At 47.2% G+C, this 19,085-nt stretch overlaps 1 protein-coding gene across 4 annotated transcripts in view; it reads left to right on the top strand.

The window, feature by feature from the left end:
- The first annotated feature begins 1,678 nt into the window (after positions 1–1,678).
- The window catches only part of garre1 (granule associated Rac and RHOG effector 1), a 201,966-nt gene continuing 184,559 nt past the window's right edge, over positions 1,679–19,085 (top strand). For 2 of the 4 annotated variants that reach the window (XR_015078871.1, XM_085991880.1), the window contains exon 1: positions 1,679–1,795. The gene's annotated coding sequence lies outside the window, so the exon portion shown is untranslated. The remainder of the gene's footprint in view (positions 1,796–19,085) is intronic. The other 2 variants (XM_085991881.1, XM_085991882.1) reach the window with 2 other exon arrangements.

Raw genomic sequence — 19,085 nt, 5'->3', positions numbered from 1 at the left:
TCCGGACACCTCCTGGTGTTCCGTCTCCCGTCCGGCGGAGGTCCCCAATTGAGGGCCTTGGCCTCCGCCATACGCAGGAGTCCTTCCCAGTCCCATTGAGGATCACGGAACGGTCGTGTGCAATAGATTTTTAAGTTATTTTATTGTCTCCCAGACCGCCTGTGACTTCTGCGGCCTGGATGAGTCCGTGGTGCATATTTTTGTTCACTACGCAAGGTTACTGCCCCTCTTTGAAGGGGCTGCTCCCTCAACGCCTGGCTCCACTTCGGTCCCACGCTCCTAATCATTGGTCGCCCGGTGCGGAGGGGGAGGGGGCCATGGGCAAGTCGGGGGACCCCCTCGTGGCTCTGCTTCTGGCCCCAGCCATGGTGGCCACACACAGCCAGTGGACGCAGTCAGTGTGGGGGGTTGAGGCGTGGTGGGATCACCCTGGCTGCCTCTCTTCTGCAGTCCCGTCTGCGTCTGGGTGGTCCTGGAGAAGGAGCGTGCGGTGTATGCTTGAGGCCTTCCGCGGCAGTGGGCACTGCAGGGACTGAAGTGTGTAGTGGACACTGACAACAACATTATTATTTATGTTTATAAGTTCTCTTTGTATTTTAATGGTTTAGTCCTTTATTACTTGTGCCCTTCTAAAAAGGGGGCACATAGAATCATAGAATGGTTACGACACAGAAGGAGGCCATTCGGCTCTCTGCAAGAGTGCCAGCTAGTCCCACTCCCCCACCCTTTCCCCGTAGCCCTGCAAATTTTTTTCCTTCAGGTACTTATCCAATTCCCTTTTGAAAACCATGATTGAATCTGCCTCCACCACCCTTTCGGGCAGTGCATTCCAGATCTTAACCACTCGCTGCGTAAAAATGCTTTTCCTCATGACGCCTTTGGTTCTTCTGCCAATCACCTTAAATCTGTGTCCTCTGGTTCTCGACCCTCCCGCCAATGGAAACAGTTTGTCTCCGTCTACTCTGTCCAGACCCCTCATGATTTTGAACACCTCTATCAAATCTCCTCTCAACCTTCTTTGCTCCAAGGAGAACTTTTGTTAGTCTTTCTGTTTGATGACACTGGGGTAGCCCATTGTTTCATTATCGTTTAATTAAAGAGTCACAGTGAATTGCAGCTTCCCCTTTAACAAACCCTGTGGTGCCTGTCCCTTTAACCCGGGTCCGGCGAGGAGAACTACAACTTCCACAATGCACCGTACCGCGCATGCGCTCTGAGGCACCAAGACGTACATCAAGGTTTAAAGATAATTTTTGCAATTTTAGATAAATGGTGCGGCAGAAAAAGAATAAAAATGCGAACGGGAGAAGCTCCTGTCGTTTCTTATCTTTTCAATCCTTTTAATTTTGATAGAAAATCTCTCAAAATCCCAATGACGCAACTTCCGGTCTCTGGATTATGGTGGCGGGCGAGTCCATTCTGCCAAGAAATAGCAGGGGGGAAATCAAACCACAGGGGCAGGGATCACACTACTGTCCCTATTCCTCAAACCCCGTGCACTATTACCAATTATAGCAAAGTTAGGAATAAAATGTGATACTGGTGTGCTTTATTGTTTGCACATGATGTCTAAAAGTGGGGACTGTATGAGGCAGACACCCCTGGGGCGGAGTGGAGTCGGCCGGCTTCCGGTGTGCACACGCGCGCTCCCGGCGGCTGAGTGGCGGCGCGCGCTCGGGAGCGAGCATAAGCAGCGCGGGAGCGAGCGGCGGCAACAGGAGTGCGAGAGTCGGCGCCCGCCCGGCCCAGAGCACCGAGACAGGCCCAGCCCGCGACACTCGCCGCAGCAGCTGAGGTACGGCCGGAGGGGATGGTGAGGAGATTGTGGGAGGAGTAGGGAATATTGAGGGAGGGGTTGAGGAGATTGAGGGAGGGGATATTGAGGGAGGGGTAGGGAATATTGAGGGAGGGGGTGAGGAGATTGTGGGAGGGGATATTGAGGGAGGGGAGATTGAGGGAGGGGGTGAGGAGATTGAGGGAGGGGGTGAGGAGATTGAGGGAGGGGGTGAGGAGATTGAGGGAGGGGATATTGAGGGAGGGGTAGGGAATATTGAGGGAGGGGGTGAGGAGATTGTGGGAGGGGATATTGAGGGAGGGGGTGAGGAGATTGAGGGAGGGGATATTGAGGGAGGGGGTGAGGAGATTGAGGGAGGGGTAGGGGATATTGTGGGAGGGGGTGAGGAGATTGTGGGAGGGGTGAGGATATTGAGGGTGAGGAGATTGAGGGAGGGGGTGAGGAGATTGAGGGAGGGGGTGAGGAGATTGAGGGAGGGGGTGAGGAGATTGAGGGGTAGGGAATATTGAGGGAGGGGTAGGGAATATTGAGGGAGGGGTAGGGAATATTGAGGGAGGGGTGAGAATATTGAGGGAGGGGTAGGGAATATTGAGGGAGGGGTAGGGAATATTGAGGGAGGGGTAGGGAATATTGAGGGAGGGGTATTGGGCGAGCCACGGGTCAGTGTTTGGGGGAATGGGAGTTCGGATCCAGCGGTGAGCGGTTGGGTGGGGGGGCGCGAATCTGGTTAAATCACTCCCCATGTTCTCTCACCCAGCCTTGACACCTGGGGCGGTGAGCTGGCAGGTTGGAGCGGAGCGAAGCGAGGCAGGCCTGCAAAGCACTTGGCCTAGCCCCGACAACCCCACTGCCGTCCCCCTCACTCGGGCAATTCAGGCCTGTGAGCCCTGTTGATCCAGCCGTTGGATCCCACTCACAGCTCCTCGTTTCAGGAGCAGGTGTTGGGAGGGAAAACGGCCCTCTCTGAAATATATGTGCCGGCTAAATGAAATGATGTGCTGAATGTCTATTTATTCAGAAGGCGGCATTAATTAGCAGAGCAGAGGGTTGGCGTTAATTGAATTGAGACTGAATCGAATGCTTGCCGCCCTTGTTTGCTTCCTGATAGATCGACAGGATGAGGTAGGGATTCCCCCCCTCGTGTGACAAAATAAATCTTGTTTTTGTTGCAACGCTGATGGGGAAATAAAAGGAAACGGAGAACAGAATGTGGTTGAACAGGTGGATTTATTTTACATGGTCTTAATCAAACGGAGCGGTTTCATTGAATTGTAGAACTGTGGTTTTCTTTAAGCATTGTTCGTTAGCTCATCGATCTGTGTAGCCAGACTCAGATACGTTTTAAATTGCCTATCGGATTCTTTATAAATAAAGAAAAGATCGCAAACTGTTATCATTTTGTGCGTGAGATTCAGGTTTTGCAGTTCTGTTTTTCAATTGTTTGTCGCGAGTGTGTTTTTGTCTCTTTGCTATTCCTCAGGGCCGTTTGAAGTATTTATGTGGAACAACTATTTAAAATAATATTGATTGTGGGCCAGAGGTTTTTTTTCTGTTGAATTTTGAGTCTTCCCCGGGGCATGGATTTATTGGGATGCTGTGGAATGCTGGCCCTGGTTTGTAGTGGCTTGTGAACATTCTTGGGATGTGATATCATGAGGTTAAGTTTTTTTTTGTTGCTTTGAGAACGGTAGCTATTTTGGGCTTCAGATTTGTTCATCTCCCCTCACGAACCCTCAGCAGATTTTAAAATTAAGTAATTATATCTCCTTGGTTTAGAAGATTGAGGGGTGATCTGAACGAGGTGTTTAAAATGTTAAAAGGATTTGATAGGGTAGATACGGAGGAACTATTTCCCCTGGTGGGGGAGTCCGGAACAAGAGGACATAACCTCAAAATTCGAGCCAGGCCGTTCAGGGGTGATGTCAGGAATCACTTTTTTACTCCAAGGGCAGTGGAAATCTGGAACTCTCTTTCCCCCAAAAGCCTGTGGATGCTGGGGGCCAATTGGAGCTTTCAAGCCTGAGATTGAGATGGCTACAGAAAAATCAGAAACAACAACAGAAAATGCTGGAAACACTCAGCAGGTCAGGCAGCATCGTGGAGAGAGAAACGTTTCGGGTCGATGACCCTTCGTCAGAACTGGAAAAATCAGGATTGGGAATTAAACATTGCAGGGTATAACATATTTAGAAAAGATAGAGGGGGGAAAAAGGGGAGGTGGAGTAGCTGTACTTACTAGGGATGACATAATGGCAGTAGAAAAAAGTGACACAGCTATCAGTGAGACAAAAATAGAATCCATATCAAAGATAATAAAGGATCAATCACACTAATAGAGGTAGTCTACAGACCACCTAATAGTGGAAGGGAGGTGGAGGAAGAAATATGCAGACAAATTAGGGAAATTAGTAAAAAAAACATAAATTAATAATCATGGGGGATTTCAACTACCCTGATATTAATTGGACAGACGAGGTAGGTAAAGGGGATAAGGGAATGGAGTTCCTACAATGTGTACAGGACTCCTTTCTAACCCAGTATGTAAAAAGCCCAACAAGGGAGGATTAGCTATTGGATCTAATAATGGGGAATAAACCAGAGCAGATAAGAGGTAAAAGCAGGGGAACATCTAGGCAATAGTGACCATAATATAATTCGCTTTAAGGTGATAATTGAGAAGGATGAAAACCAGGTTAATAGATTGGCAAAAAGCTGATTTTGAGGGGCTGAGAATAGAACTTGGGAAAATAAAATGGGCAACAATATTGGCAAACAGCAATGGGAAACATTTAAAACGGTGTTCAACAGAGTGCAAGAACAATATATTCCGCTAAAAGGAAAGAGCAAGCTAAACACTGAGTTTGAGACTCCATGGATGAATAAAGCCATAAGGGAACAATGAAGGGTAAGGAAAGAGGCATATATTAAGTACATAGACAGCAGGGGAGTGCATGATAAGAGAGAATACGAAGAGATTAGGAGAGAAGTAAAAAAAAATTAGGAAGGCAAAGAGGAACTATGAAATTAAATAAAAACAAAATAGTAAAATATTTTACAGGCACATCAATAAAAAAAGGAAGGTTGGGATGGGAATAGGGCCATTAAGGGATAGACAGGATAATACCACAGGTAACGATAAAGAGATGGCAGAAATATTAAATAATTATTTTGCTTCAGTATTTACCAAGGCGATAGAACAGGTGGACATAACATTGGATGATGAGATTAGTAATGAGATAAGTGCATTTAAAATAAAAAGAGGGGATATCTTCTATATATATAAAGCGGCTCTTCTGTCTGTCCCGATGTCTGTCTGTCCGTTCTCTATACGTTTGAAAGTTACAGAGCGTACCGACGCGCGCGTCGCCTCAAAAGAAAGCTTGCGATTCCGGACCGGTTATAGGCGTATTTACGTTTCGGCCGGACAAAAATCCCGCCCGCGGTATCCCAAAAACGTTCAGCGTTCCGCTCATTAGCATCTCATTAGCGACCGTGTGACATCGAGGTCGACCAATCGGACGGCGGGTTCCTTCCTACAGTTGAGTGTCGAGTGACTCGACGATTGACCAATCCTACGCTTCGGTGACCTGACCGGTCGACCAATCGGTGCGTGTGTGGGCGGGCCTTATCCTTCTGAACCGAGGTGAGTGGCCGCCATCTTGATTTTTCACAATTTTCCCCCCCACACTTTCTGTGTGTTAGGGAACTAAGGTAAATATTTTAATGATGTGTTAGGGAATTAAATAACAATTTAATGGGGGGGGGAGAGCCTCGGGAAATCGCGGGGGGGGAGAGCCTCGGGAAATCGCCGGGGGGGGGGGGGAGAGCCTCGGGAAATCGCGGGGGGAAGAGCCTCGGGAAATCGCCGGGGGGGGGGGGGGCGAGCCTCGGGAAATCGCGGGGTGCTCGCACTGACCGCGCATGCGCCCGCCGCCCGCCCACCCACAGCGGCCGTCCATCAGCCGCGCGATACGCGGGGGACCTCAGCTCCGGACCTCAGGCGCTAGGCAGGGGGAGGGGCCGGAGAGAGGGACAGAGGGGAGTGGGGGAGGGGGAGGGAGAGGAGGAGGGGAGGGAGAGGAGAGGAGGGGAGGGGGGAGGGGAGGGAGGGATAGGACAGGGAGAGGACATGACAGGGAGAGGGGGGACACACAGGGGCAGGGAGACCAAGCGCCCCAAAATTGCCCACTGACCGCGCATGCGCCGCCCGCCCGCCCACAGCGGCCGTCCATCAGCCGCGCCATACGCGGGGGACCTCGGCTCCGGACCTCAGGCGCTAGGCAGGGGGAGGGGCCGGAGAGAGGGACAGAGTGGGGTGGGGGTGGGCGAGGGGAGGGAGACAGGGGAGGGAGACAGGGGAGGGAGGGATAGGACGGAGAGGACATGACAGGGAGAGGGGGGACACACAGGGGCAGGGAGACCAAGCGCCCCAAAATTGCCCTCGCGCCCCAAAATTGACCTCGCAACGCGGGGCTCCCCAGCTAGTATTAAATAAACGAATCAAACTCAAAGAGGATAAAACCCGGATGGATTGCATCCACGCATTTTAAAAGAATCTAGGGAAGAGACAGCAGAGGCATTTCTACACACATTTAATAATTTGTTAGAAAAATGTGCACTGCCAGAAGACTCGTGGATAGCTAACGTACAGGAAACTCTTTGGTATCCGGGACCGGCGAGTTGCCGGTTGATCAAAAATTCCGGATGACGGAGAGGGTTATCTACTGAGGCTATTTTTAACAAAGAAAAATAAAAAAATCAAGAACTGTGCAGTATACAGTAATTCGGTACTCGCCTACAGAATGTTGTGTTAAATGGATAGTGGAAGATGCTTGATTAAGTACAGAACTGCCAGTTGAGGGTAATGCAATGAAATGACTACCAGCAGCGTGGGAGACACACAGTACCCCTGTAAAATGGCGGATCAGAAGAGACTACCGGCAGCGCGGGAGAGTCAGACTCCTGTTACGGGGTATTGAGGTGTTCCAACTTCCGACAGCGCCAAGAAGCCGAGTAGTGGCAGTTTGGAGAACTACCCCCACTGACTAACTCGGCCACCGCGGGAGACTCGGACTCGGCAACATTTCCGGTTATTGAGGTGGTGTTTTCGGAGTGAGGATTTTGGTGGTTAATAGAGAATTCCAGATATTTAGGTGCCGTTTAAACGAGAGTTTCCTGTAACACCTATTCAAGAAGGGGGATAGAATATGTCCAGGGAATTATAGACCAGTCAGCTTAACATTGATGGTAAGAAAAATAATGGAATCCCTACTAAAGGAGAAAATAGAAGAACATCTAGAAACCAAAAATATAGTAATGGAACAGTCAGCATGGATTTCAAAAGGGAAAGTCTTGCTTGACCAACCTCATTGAATTTTTTGAAGAGGTAACAGAGAGAGTAGACAAGGGGAATGCAATAGATGTAATTTATCTAGATTTTCAAAAGGCCTTCGATAAGTTACCCCATAATAGACTGATGAACAAGGTCAGAGAATGCAGACTCGGGACAAGTAGCAGAATGGATAGCTGGCTGGCTTCAAGACAGAAAGCAGAGAGTAGGGGTAAAGGGCAGCTATTCCCAGTGGCAGAAGGTGGGTAGTGGTGTTCCACAAGGATCAGTGCTGGGACCACTGCAGTTCACAATTTACATTAACGATTTAGACTTTGGAATCAAAAACACAATTTCTAAATTTGCGGATGACAACAAATTGGGGGGGATAGTCAATACTGAGGAGGACTGCAACAAATTACAGGAGGACATTAGTAAACTTGCAGAATGGGCATTTAATTGGCAAATGAAGTTCAACACAGATAAATGTGAGGTGTTACATTTTGGTAGGAAGAATAGGGAGGTCACTTATCACTTGGAGGGTGCGAGTCTAGGTGGGATAGAGGAACAAAGGGATCTCGGAGTATAAATACACAAATCACAAAGTTGCCACACAGGTTAGCAAGGCCATAAAAAAAGCAAACCAAGCACTGGGGTTTATTTCTAGAGGGATAGAATGGAAAAGTAGGGAAGTTATGCTAAACCTGTATCGAACCTTGGTTAGACCGCACTTGGAGTACTGCGTACAGTTCTGGTCGCCATGTTATAAAAAGGATATAGAGGCACTGGAGAGGGTGCAGAGAAGATTTACAAGGATGATACCAGAAATACGAGGGTATACACATCAGGAAAGGATGAACAAGCTGGGTCTCCTTTCCCTTGAAAAAAGGCTGAGGGGTGACCTAATAGAGGTTTTTAAAATCATGAAAGGTTTTGATAGAGTGGATAGAGAGAGAATGTTTCCACTTGTGGGGAAGAGCAGAACCAGAGGCCATCAATATAAGATAGTCACCAAGAAATCCAACAGGGAATTCAGAAGAAACTTCTTTACCCAGAGAGTGGTGAGAATATGGAACTTGCTGTGAGGAAAGACGGGAGGAGGCTCGAGTGGAGCATAAACGCTGGCATGGACTGGTTGGGCCGAATGGCCTGTTTCTGTGTCATATATCCGATGTAATCAATAGATTTTTGTTGGGTAACGGTATCGAGGGATATGGAGCAATGTGGGTAAATAGAATTGAGGTACAGATCAGCCATGATCTAAATGAAAGGCAGAACAGGCTCCAGGGGCTGAATGGCCTCCTCCTGTTGAGTTCCTCTTCCTATTAATGTTTGGAGAATTCGATATTGGAGTCTACAGAAGCAGGCCATTTGGTCCAACTGGCCTCTGCCAGCGTATAGTGAACATTTTGTGTTGTAAATATCACTCTCTTGTAGATCAGCTATACCTGCTGTCACTTTAAGTCAAAGAGGTACTGCTTCCCTGGAAACTACTTCAATTAAAAAAAAATCTGGGGCGTGCAGGGTATTGGGGGAGCCAGCAGCGTGCTGCATCCCGGATTGATCGGATGCACGTTCATGCTGGGGACTCGCTGTGTGTTGTATTCCTGGTTTCAGCCTTGGGGAGACCCGGCCCTGACTCCAAAGATCTCCAGGCCTTCATGTGGCCAATGTAAGCATGTGACGTGAGGCATATCCTGCCCGTATCCTAACTTGCACCAAGTCCTGTTCGCCCATCACCCCTGTTTCTCACTGGCCTACATTGGCTCCCGGTCGGGCAATGCCTCGATTTTTAAAATTCTCATCCTTGTGTTCAAATCCCTCTATGACCTCGTCCCCTCCCTACTTCTGTAACCTTCTCCAGCCCTACAACCCTCCGAGACCTCTGGTGTCTCCTCCAATTCTGGCCTCTTGCGCATGAAATAGTTGCGAAGGAGACTCCATTGTACCGTGCTTTCAGTCTGTATGACACTGTACCCGTACAGAAGCACCGACAGCAATACAGAATGTCTCGGGCACAAAGTGGTTACTTTGTTGAGCAGATGAAAACAGTTTCTGCTACTCCCACAGTGGTCTGGTGTGGGCACTGCCTGGTGTAACTCTGAGCCATGCTGATAAGAGGCTCAAAGGCTTGACTCTCTGTCTCTGTCGATTAAGTTGCTCTGAGGCAGACGCTGATCTCGGTGTCCCCTCGGATTAGGCAGGGGAAAAGCAACCAGGTTTCCTATGTCTGATCGCGATTCGGGGGTGGGTGGGGGGGCGGTGGTTTCCCTGCTGAAAAGGGGACATCTGTAAAGCACTCCATGGTCAGATATCTTGCTGATACTGTCTCGACGCACACCTGGTGTGTAGCCATTTAGGCAGAGTGCCAGAGGCCTGTGGAACTGCACCCCAACAATTGCCATTCTGTCGGTGGGGGTGAAAGAAGGGATGAGAACTTGAGCTCATCCAAAACTCTGCTGCCTGTATCCTAACTTGCAGCAAGTCCTGTTCACCCATCACTCCTGGTCTGGCAACACCATGATTTTAAAATTTTCATCCCTGCTTTCAAATCCCTTCATGGCCTCGCCCCTCCCCATCTCTGTAACCTCCTCCAGCCTCACAACCCTCGGATCTCTGCGCTCCTCCAATTCTGGCCTCTTGAGCATCCCCGATTTCCATTGCTCCACCATTGGCGGCCGTGCCTTCAGCTGCCGAGGCCCTAAGCTCTGGAATTCCTTCCCTAAACCTCTCTATCTCTCTCTCCTATTGTGTAGATTGGGCCTATACTTTCTGGAGTTTAGAAGAATGAGAGGTGATCTCATTGAAACATAAGATTCTGAAGGGGGGATTGACAGGGTAGATGCTGAGAGGTTGTTTCCCCTGGCTGGAGAGTCTAGAACTAGGGGTCATAGTCTCAGGATAAGGGTTGGCTATTTAAGACTCAGATGAGGAATTTTTTCATTCAGAGGGTTGTGAATCTTTGGAATTCCCTACCCCAACAGGCTGTGAATGCTGAGTCGTTGAGTATATTCAGGGCTGAGATCGATAGATTTTTGGACTCTAGGGGAAACGAGGGTTATGGAGATCGGGCGGGAAAGTGGAGTTGAGGTCGAAGATCAGCCATGATCTTATTGAATGGCGGAGCAGGCTCGAGGGGCCGAATGGCCGACCCCTGCTCCCAATTCTTGTGTTATGTTCTACTTTAAGACTTTCCTTAAAACCGACCTCTTTGACCAAGCTTTTGGTCACCTGTCCTAATATCTCATAATGTGGCTCGGTGTGAAGTGTTGTTCCTGTGGAGTGCGTTGGGACGTTTTACTACGTTAAAGGCGCTATATGAAGGCAAGTTGTTATACTTCAGTGTGGGTGAGAGCCAGAGGGCTGAATGGATACTGTCCTGCTCCCCTTGTTTTGAAGTGAAGTGGAGCAGGACCGATGCCAGGGATTGGGTAAACCAACATTTTTTGTTATACAAGAACTTAAGCAACACCTTTGACTTTCTCATTCTCACAATGGAAAGTTCTACAAAGAATAAATTTCAATCCTCGTAAAAATACCTTGCAGTACTGTTGTACTTTGAACAGCACACTCTGTCTCTGTTATAACTTGCTCCGTGGGAGCCCTGCACATAACGAGATGTGTGTTGTCGCGAATGCTCAGCATTGCTCCTTAAAATGTAGCATTGGCAGTATTACTAAACGCATCTACGCTGTAAGAAAAATGTTATTCTGAACCAATACACTTTTTAATTGTATGCCTCTTGTGTGATGCTCATAATTCTTCATCTCAGGAAGACCTCTCGCCCCTAATGACTGACATGTAACCTGCAATAATCACACAACTATTGCACAACTCGAAATACTTTCTCGACAATGCGCTACCTGAAAGGGCGGTGGAAGCGGATTCAATAATAACTTTCAAAAGAAAGAATTGGATAAATACTTGAAAAGGAAATGTTTGCAGGACTACAGGGCAAGAGCAGGGGAGTGGGACTAATTGGATAGCTGTTTCAAAGAGCCGGCAGAGGCCCGATGGGCCGAATGACCTCTTCTGTTCTGTGCTGTGAGACTCTATGACGCAACCTATGTTGGGAAGGAGAACGTCTATTAATTGTGCTGCTGGATGCTTTTCCCACAATTCAAGTGGTTGCGCTAAGAAAGGTTCACACCTTCCCGCTTTCGTAGAATCCTAGTGATAATTAAGAAAGTATTGTTGCTCGTGTGGCGGGTAAACACCATCCAGCACCTGCTGGTCATGTAATTTCTGTGTCGTTGGGGAATATTTTCAGAACTCTTCCCCCAAAAAGTTGTTGAGGCTTGGGGTGGATTGAAATTTTCAAAACGGAGATTGCTAGATTTTTTTGTTAGAGGGTTACGGATCCAAGGCGGATCAATAGAGTTAAGATACAGATCGGCCATGATCTAATTGAATGGCGGAACAGGCTCGCGATTGCTGAATGGCCTCCTCCTGTTCCTAAAATAGCAGGTGTCTTTTTAAAACTACGGCAAACAACTTCAATTTAAAAATAATGACTAACGGCAGGCTATTTGGCGCTTGCTCAATTTAGCGTTTATAAATGTCACATTCAGCAGTCTGGGAGAACATGGGTCCAGTCTAAAATAACAACAGAAAATGCTGGAAAAACTCAGCAGGCCAGGCAACATCCGTGGAGAGAAAATAGAGTCAACGTTTCGGGTGAAAACCCTTTGTCAAGGTTTTCACCCGAAACGTTGACTGTTTCTCCACGGATGTTGCCTGGCCTGCTGAGTTTTTCCAGCATTTTCTGCTGTTATTTCGGATTTCCAGCATCTGCAGTATTTTGCTATCGTATTGGTCCAGTCTTTTCCGGGTCTGACCTTCTCTCAGAACCAGCTTTTCCAGTGCATCCGTGTGGCAATAGTTTCTGTTGGATTACCCGCAGAAAGACTCCCGTCTGTTCAGGGCCTCCATCGCCCATGCGCCCTGAATGCTGTCAAAGCCATCGTGTTTATTTCCTTAATCGTGTTTATTTCCGTTCACCCATCACCCCCTGTGCGCTCAGGCCTACATTGGCTCCCGGTCCGGCAACGCCTCGATTTTAAAATTCTCACCCTTGTTTTCAATCCCTTCATGGCCTCACCCCCCTCCCTATCCCTGTAACTTCCTCCAGCCCTACAATCCTCCGAGATCTCTGTGCTCTTCCAATTCGGCCCTCTTGCGTATCCCCAATTTTAATCGCCCATCATTGGCGGCTGTGCCTTCAGCTGCCTAGGCCCTAAGCTCTGGAATTCCCTTCCTAAACCTCTCTGCCTCTCTATCTCTTTCTCCTCCTTTAAGACGCTCCTTAAAACCTACCTCTTTGACCAAAGTCATCTGTCCTAATATCTCCTTTTGTGGCTCGGTGTCAAATTTTGTTTGATAACACTCCTGTGAAGCACCTTGGGACGTTAAATGCGCTGTATAAATACAAGTTGTTGATGTGTGGCCAGCCGAGAGAATACTGCAAACCCGCCACCAGTGGCGCATTGACTGGGTAAGGGCACTTTCAGACTGCTACTTGAGATCTGTCCTCTACCTGTGCTTACTTTGCACTAATTACAGGTGGTTACTAATTACATCGATTTACTTTTAATGTGTTAATCAGCGATTTAAAGCCGTGTTAAGACTAAGATGTCATAGATGTGTGAAATTTTCATAATGTCACCTACAATTACACAGTAGTACAGTTATGAATGTTGCGACTGGAGAGAGTGTTTCCAGCCATTTAATACTGGGGCAAAGTAATGGTGGGAGCAGTTTGGTGTGATCGATGATAGAACTTGTATTTCTACAGTCTTTCACGACCTCGGGACGTCCCAAAGTGCTTTACAGCCAATGAAGTACTTTTGAAGTGTAGTCACTGTTGTAATGTAGGAAACGCGGCAGCCAATTTGCGCACAGCAAGCTCCCACAAACAGCAAAGTGATAATGACCAGATCATCTGTTTTAGTGATGTCCGTTGAGGGATAAATATTGGACCCAGGACACCGGAGAGAACGTCCCTGCTCCTCTTCGAAATAGCAGCAATGGGATCTTTTATACAAAAGCAAAATACTGCAGATGCTGGAAATCTGAAATAAAACCAGAAAATGCTGGAAACACTCAGCAGGCCAGGCAGCATCTGTGGAGAGAGAAACAGAGTTAACGTTTCAGGTCAATGACCCTTCATCAGAACGTTCTGACGAAGGGTCATCGACCTGAGACGTTAACTCTGTTTCTCTCTACAGATGCTGCCTGACCTGCTGAGTATTTCCTGCATTTTCTGGTTTTATCTGGGATCTTTTATGTCCACCTGAGAGAGCAGACGGGGCCTCGGTTTAACATCTCATCCGAAAGGCGGCACCTCCGACAGTGCAGCACTCTCTAGGTACTGCACTAGGAGTGTCAGCCTGGATTATGAGCTCAATTAAGCGCACAAAGAAGTGTTTTGCAAATTATAATTAACAGGGGCTTAAGTGTCTATTTTTCTCCCGCTGGTGTTCCAGCAATAAGCCTGGTGACAGTACTCGAGTCTGACTTGAGGGCAGTGAATCTGATGCAACCTTGTGTTGCAAACAAAATACACCGATCACATGATCAGCAGAAGACCATCTAGAAGAATTTTTTTAATATTTGAGAATTCGTAGTTCAGTGTGTCGTGTATATTTTGCAGCTGCACTGAATGCTTGGTTCAAATGGCCGCCAGTGGCGTGTGGAGGTTAAATGTAAACTGGGTGTAAAGACAGAGTACGCCTCGTTCCTTGCTGTGCCCCGTCTGTTTTTGCAAATTAATGCTGACTTTTGTTTATCTAGGGACTTTTATTTGTATGTTAAAGGCGTGATATAAATGCACGCCATTATCCGTTTGTGTGTTGGAAACATCCTCTTCACATTGTGCACATACTAGGGTTGATATCTTGTCTCATTATGAGTGTTTGCACTATTTGTTCTCGTTTGAACAGAAGCCTCTAGTATAAGAACTTGCATTTATGTAGCGCCTTTCACGACCTCAGGATGTCTCAAAGCGCTTTACAGCCAATGAAGTACTTTTTGAAGCGTGGTCGCTGTTGTAATGTAGGAAATGGGCCAGCCAATTTGCACACAGCAAGCTCCCACAAACAGCAATTAGATAATGACCAGATAATCCGTTTTAGTGATGTTTGACGGATAAATATTGGCACCTGCTCTTCTTTGAATTAGTGGTCGTGGGACCTTTTACACCCACCTGAGGGGGCAGACTCAGCTTAATGTCTCAACCGAAAAGATGGCACCTCCGACAGCACTGCACTGGGAGTGTCCTTGGTGTGGGATGGGATGCGGTCCAAGTGGATTTTATGGAGGATGGGAGACCAGCATGGAAGGTGTTGGAATATCAAGTCTGTGGGTGACAAGAACAGGAGGAAGGCATTCAGCCCCTTGAGCCTGTTCCACCATTCAATGAGATCATGGCTGATCTGTATCTTAACTCCATTTACCTGCCTTGGTTCTGTAACCCTTAATACCCTTGTCTAACAAAAATCAATCAATTTTGTCCTGAAATTTTCAATTGACCCCCAGCCTCAACAGCTTTTTGCGGGGGGGGGGGGGGGGGGGGGGGAGTTCCAGATTTCCGCTATCCTGTGTGTGAAGAAGTGCTCCCTGACATCACACCTGAACAGCCTAGCTCTAATTTTAAGGTTATGCCCCCTTGTTCTGGACTCTTTCCCCTCTCTTTCCTTCCCCCCCCCCCCCCCCCAAACACCCCACCGGAGGAAACAGTTTCACTCTATCTACCCTATCAACTCCTTTCATCATCATAAACACCTTGATTAGATCACCCCGTGATCTTCTACACTCGGGAATACAAGCCCAGTCTGTGCAACCTGTCCTCGGAATTTATCCCTTTTAGCCCTTAAGTGTGGATAAAAGTTTCCGTGGCAAGTCAATGCCTTCAGTTGGGGAGGAAGGTTTGGGGTGGGGACGGAGGATGTTACCGCACTATGACTGTACACTTGGACCTCACAGACCCAGTCCAGTTGCACCACACAGTGCGATAGCGTCTGTACATTTTCTGAAAACTGTCTCCTTGTGTCTTGCGTGTTTTTGTAGTCTGATAATTTCCTCAGCAGGCTTTTAAATTTTTTGTAATGTTATTTTGCTTTAGAGTTGCAAAAGAGTTCTCTTGTACCGGGCTTGTGAAAAGTCCGCGTGTTTTGCAGGCCCTGTGTGATACTGTAGTAACTATACATTCAGTGAAATGCTCGCACTGTTTTGACGGCAGCTGTCAGTCACTGATAAACAACTAGCGTTGCTGTTTCCAGTGATACTGGTTCCTACACAGTGCCCAGAATGTAGTGAATACATGCATTCTCTGTTGAATATCTTCCATCCCTTAGATTTTCAAACTAGTGCTCCCAGATCCTAGTGGGTCCATGGGATGGGGGGGGGGGGAATCTCAGGGGTGTCTTTGAACCCATCAGATTTTTATATTTTGCTAAAATTGTTGAACACTGTTTACTGATGAACAATTTTTAGCAATGACACTTGCTGTTTGGGTATCTCGCACTGTTTCATTGGAAGTCAGGGTGGGGCAGGAGGAGGATCGCAGCAGTGTTTTATAAAGTTTGATAAATGCCTGCTTCATGTGAAGAACCCTACGGAGTAAGTCTATAATCCGTATGTAATGAGCCCCTGTTGCCTGGGTTGTGTTCCTGTAGGGTATGGGCTCTTGTCTTCAGAGGAACCCTTCACAGACTAACACTTGATTGCTGTGAAGCTATGGCCAGTGTGTATAACAGAGTCAGCACAGAAACAGGCCCAACTTATCTATGCTGACATTTGTACCCCTCCCAGCTTGGTTCATCTCGCCCTTCATATCAGCATATCCTTCTATTCCGTTGTCCCTCCTGTGTTTATCCAGCTTCCCCTTGAATGCATCGATACTATTCGCCTCAACCACTCCCTGTGGTAGCGAGTTCCACATTCTCAGCACTCTGGGTAAAGAAGTTTCTCCTGAATTCCCTATTGGATTTATCAGTAGTGATTGTTCGGTGTGCGAGTACCTCTTTCTATTCCCTTCCCCTTTGATGTGTCTTCACCCCCAATATAATGGGAATACCTAGCCGTAAGGGTGGAAGATGCAGCCTGATCCCTGGCCTCCATCGCTCCGGCTCTGAAATTGGTTACTAGATGGTGTCAAGTTGGCTTCCTCTTGAGTTCCTCTCCCTCTTTGTGGGAGAAGTGGATGGCCTTGGCTTGACAGTTCCCACTCTGGAATGGATGGGGCGAGGGGGCAGTATGTATTAATTATCAGTCTATTTTTCTCCCTCTTTTTCCCCCCCCCCCCCCCCCCCCCCTGCCATGGCTGGTGCTTGATGGCTCTCACTAAGAATTTGTCATTTTGGTGCAGACCCAAGTTCTAATGCTAAGTGGTCGAGCCACCTTGGTGTTATTGGAAAGGGGGGAATAACCGCAAAGCGTTAGGGAGGGGATGGAAGAGTTGGAAGGCTTGTGCGCTGGGTGGAAAATATTCAATTGATGAATCCGCTGTTTGAAGGTTCATTGTTCTAATGTAGAGTGTAAAATGGGGCCACATGATTTGTATGATGGTTATTTGGTTAACCAAGGCGTGATGTTGAACCAGTTAAACCTTCAGTTCTTTTTTACTGCCCTGTAACTAATGCTAGTTTTGATAGCTTGGTTTCCGAAACTTGATGAGATTTCAGCAGAGATACTGCACCTAATGTTAACCCCAGTATCCGAGGTCCCACAACCTAAGCCAGGTAACGACTACTTTGTGAGGTGCTTCAGATTTTAGGTGAAAGGGTCTTGCAAATACTGTAGTTGGTATTACAGAACTACTAAACTATTCCATCTTTAAACTCATTTGAAGCCAACACAGCAGTTGGAAGGTTTTTTCTGAAGGAAGTTGATGTGTTGCTCAGAATCATGAGGGTTTTGATAGAGTAAATAAGGAGAAACTGTTTCCACTGGCAGGAGGGTCGGTAACCAGAGGACACAGATTTAAGGTAATTGGCAAAAGAACCAGGGGGGAGATGAGAATTTTTTTCTTTACGTGGCGAGTTGTTGTGATCTGGAATGCGCTGCCTTGAAGGGCGGTGGAAGCAGATTCAATAGTAACTTTCAAAAGGGAATTGGATAAATACTTGAATGGAAGAAATCTGCAGGGCTACGAGGAAGGAGCGGGGGAGTGGGACTAATAGTTCTTTCACAGACCCGACACAGGCACGATGGGCTAAATTCTGAGTTGAAGAGCCAGTGTAATGAAAAGCACCAGTAAGTCAAAGTGTTGAATAGGTGACGCCAAATTTGGGGTTAGATTATAGGGTGAAGTGATGTCTGTAGGAATGAAGGAGCTATCTATTTTTGGGAATAATGAGCTTGAGGTGAGGCCACGGTGTGGATGAAGGGAAAAAGATCACTGGAGACGAAGTCATTTGACCTTATGATGCAAGTGAGAAAGGTTCTAAAGGTCGGAGCTGAAGAAATAAAGCTTGTGGTTTTACAAACAAACCTTTGGAATTTTCAAGATGTTACAGCGGAGAGCTATTTCAGAAACAGACCCTTTGTCTTCATACTGTTGACCTCTACTCGTGTCTGTGTTCCTATCAATCACTGCAGAAACTAGGAATAAGGGCAGAGGTTAGCGGCTTAAGCAATGGAAGCAATTCTTCAACGGGTCAACTTCTTCAGCTTCGCGTTATATGCAAAAATATCCCTTGGAGCAGTTGAGTTCTCTGGAACTCATTTTAGATTCAGTTGAACTATATAAATGCACCAAAACGTCTTTACAAGGTAGTTATTGTCGGAAATTATGCTGAGACGTTAAACTGAGGCCCCGTCTGCTCTCTCAGGTGGACGTAAAAGATCCCATGGCGACTATTTCGAAGAAGAGCAGGGGAGTTCTCCCCAGTGTCCTGGGCCAATATTTATCCCTCAATCAACATCACTAAAACAGATTATCTGGTCATCATCACATTGCTGTTTGTGGGAGTTGCTGTGTGCAAATTGACTGCCATGTTTCCTACATTACAACAGTGACTACACTTCAAGAAGTACTTCATTGGCTGTAAAGCACTGTGAAAGGTGCTGTAGAAATACAAGTCTTTTTTGTGGCAGAATGTTTGAGGCTTGTAATAAGCAGGGTTTTGGAGTGGCTTTAGAAATGAATGCCACGGTGAGTCATAGAAGTTTATAGCACCGGAAAAGGCCATTCGGCCCATTGTGTGTGGGCTGACTGTGTGTAGAGCAATCAAAACTAATGCCACTACCCTGCTCTTCCCCCCCACCCCCACCCATAGCCTGATATTTTCCTCTGCTTCAAATATTTATCTAATATTCCCTTAAAAGATGCAGCAGTCACTGCCTCCGCCACTCCCTGTGGCCAAGCATTCCGTGCTCCAGCACCCCTCTGCCTAAAGCAGTTTCTTCGAGCCCCTCTCTTGGTGACACTTTTATATTGGCCCCTCGTCACTGAGTCACCAATCAGAAGAAATGGTCTTTCAAATGAAAAATCAGTACATTTCATGTTTGTGGTAATAATTGGCCTGATTTGTGCTGCTGGTTGATGGGTTCGACTCGGCATGGTTTTATTTAAGGTTGAATGTGTCCTTTGGCAGTGTTGTGTAAAACTGACTGAGATAACTGCTGATAGAAGTATTACCATTCCAGATCTGTGGGCTTTAATCAAGATTAAGGAATGGAATGGTGACGATGCATTGGAATTTTGCACCTGGATCAGGTGTTGGGATGTTTTACTGTGTTAAAGGCGCTATATAAATACAAGTAGTTGTTTGATTTCTACTCGGATGTGGTGTTGCGCCTTTTTGCGGTAGGTCCTGTTTCCACTTTTAACACCCACACCCCCCCACCCCTGCTGGCTTATGTACCCAATACGATCTTGCCTGTGCCTTGACACCAGGTGCTGAGGAAGGGATCACAGAGGAGCTGATCCATTGGGCCAAAACCTTGAGTCAGAGAATA

The sequence above is a fragment of the Somniosus microcephalus genome, chromosome 6 (genome assembly GCF_052327205.1).
Source record: "Somniosus microcephalus isolate GS21.2 chromosome 6, FLI_Smic_1.0, whole genome shotgun sequence".
Taxonomy (NCBI): domain Eukaryota; kingdom Metazoa; phylum Chordata; class Chondrichthyes; order Squaliformes; family Somniosidae; genus Somniosus; species Somniosus microcephalus.
The sequence above is the reverse complement of the archived record's forward strand: the minus strand, read 5'-3'. Positions and strand labels throughout refer to the sequence as shown.